Raw genomic sequence first — 2,595 nt, forward strand, 5'->3', positions numbered from 1 at the left:
ATAATTGTTTATATTTATTTATATTATTTTATTTTTATTCTAAAAGAGTACTAAAGTTTCTTTGACCACTACCGCCAAATAATTTATTTAAAATTAACATCCTAAAGCAATCACTCAGAGTAACTAATAAAATTAAAAGTGAAGGGCATTTGCTAGTGAAAATGCTACCACCTTCAGCGATACGATCGGTGATCGATGAAATCTTTTAATTTTAGATTTGTAAACGAATTTAAAATAATTTTTATTGTTCATAAAATTAAACTAAGACTATAATAAATTAAGTTAAGAACACTAACCGTTGTTTTGTTACTAGATACTATATATTGTACTAAGAGTAAATATGGAAGTAGTAAAATTTATTAATTGATACTGATTTATATTCTTGCAATTTCAATTTTCAGTTACTCATTAAAACGTAATTTATTACAAATTTTTATTTGATAGAAATAATCAACAAGTAATTCTAATTAATTGCTTTTAATTTTTTTTAAGTTTAAAATTAAGTATCTCATTACATAAAACAGTTGTTAAGAACTGATAGTGACTGAATAGTTCCCCGAGAGTGCAGTTATACCGAATAACTGATAGTAAATATATTATTAATAACAAAATAAATAAAATGCAAAACTTAAATCAAAACAAATAGCCAAATGTGATCAAAACAAAAAGAAATAATTAAATGTAAGTTAGTAATATAATTAATTATAAAGACACGTGTATTAATAACTTATAGGAACAATAATAAAATTGTTATGCAAACTGCACAGAAGTGAAAAGTAAGTCAAATATTGCGTTTTTAATAAAAAACGTTTGTAGATAATGAATTTAATGCATTTTTACTTAATTTTTCACTACTGGTATGAGTGTGCCAGCCCATGACTCATTGGCACTTCTCCTACCTTTGGCTTCTAACGACGCAAGGTTTAATCGTAATTCAAACTTCCTATATACAACACCAAAACTTGGTGTTTATTTGTTTATAAATATATATAAATGTAATCTATAAATATATATAAAGCGTAATAACTTTTGGTTATTTTGAATGTAGAATTGCTTTGTTATAAAAAAGAAAACGCAAGTAAATCGTAAGCAAAACGCAAGTAAACCGCAGGTAAAATGCTCGCAATGCAACTCTATCAAAACAACTTTTGTAGTTGACTTCAAAGCAAATCTTTCAGGTTTTGACTTATAGATATTTTAAAATACAATTAAAAATTTTAAAAAATGATAAAAGACAAATATTAAAGAGTCCCTATTGAACTAATATCATAAAATGTGTTTGATATTGTATATGCAGTCATACCAGAAGCTACTGCGCGCCTACAACAATCGCTTTATTATCTTTCAAAAATCGCGTCAAATCGCGTTTATTTATTTGCTTTTCTTCCCGTAATCAAGCAAAGTAATTTGATATTATTTATTTTTATTTCACTTTTGATTCCCCCTTTACTCACTACTGAGGTGTTAACATTTATGTATAACATTATTTTAATAATAAGATTGTATTTAGGAGCCCTCGTCAGCAGTAAAATTATTATTTCAAATTATATTTTTTATTTATTTATGTTTGGGCACGTTCTCCTCGGCATCAAATCGCAAAGCAAACATCAAAGCCGTGGCTGCATTCAATTTGCTGAAAATGCATTAAATGTTTGTGGTTCACTTCTTTTTGGAAAACAGAGTCAGCGATTTATAAAGAAAATGATATTAGGTGCAGATGCTTTACATTCAAAAGTAAATGATATTGAGGTGAGTCAGTTTTAGAACTCAAAAAAAAAAATATACTAAACGAAGTTCAGGCTTTGAATCAGGCTTTGATAAAGTGTATCGCTGCTTAGTGAACTTATAGAGAAACTTTATGTTTCAATGAAATACAATAATGGCAGCAATAAGTTATCGATACTTCTTAAAAATAGAATGCAATGCCTTAAAACTGCACTCATGACCATAATTTAAGGATTAAATCCTCATTGCACTCATACATGCAGTCGCAAACTAATTTACCTCAGATTTATAATCAAAAAACAAACAACAGTCTAAAAACCAACTAACTGGACTAAAAACATGGTATCGGTAAATAAAACTAAAATTAGTACTACTGTAAATAAGAGCACAAATCATATGCTATTTTACTTCACAAGAGTCTCAGTCAACAGCATTACTATATATTATCAGAAGAGACAATTGTAAACCGGGACCAAGGACGTATACACTTCAAAAAGGGATTTTTGTAAACAAATTTTCTAATTTTTTTGGGTTAGACATTTTTTATATTGTGAAAATAACTATTATATTAGCCAAATTCATACATTCATGTTTATATTTATTTTTATGTTTATATTTATAACTAATAATAATATGTTAAAAAATTTTCTATATTCTAAATTTTTATTAATAAGAATATGAACATTTATAATTTATATTTTAAATTTAATATTTAATATTTAATGTTTTATATTTTATAATATATATTTTATAATATATATTGTATAACTTTTATTTTATATTTATACTTTATATATATTTTTATTTATATTTTTATATATTATATATATATTTATTTATATTTCTTATTTTATATTTTAAATTTTATTT

This window comes from Teleopsis dalmanni, chromosome 1 (genome assembly GCF_002237135.1).
Source record: "Teleopsis dalmanni isolate 2A chromosome 1, ASM223713v2, whole genome shotgun sequence".
NCBI classification, from domain to species: domain Eukaryota; kingdom Metazoa; phylum Arthropoda; class Insecta; order Diptera; family Diopsidae; genus Teleopsis; species Teleopsis dalmanni.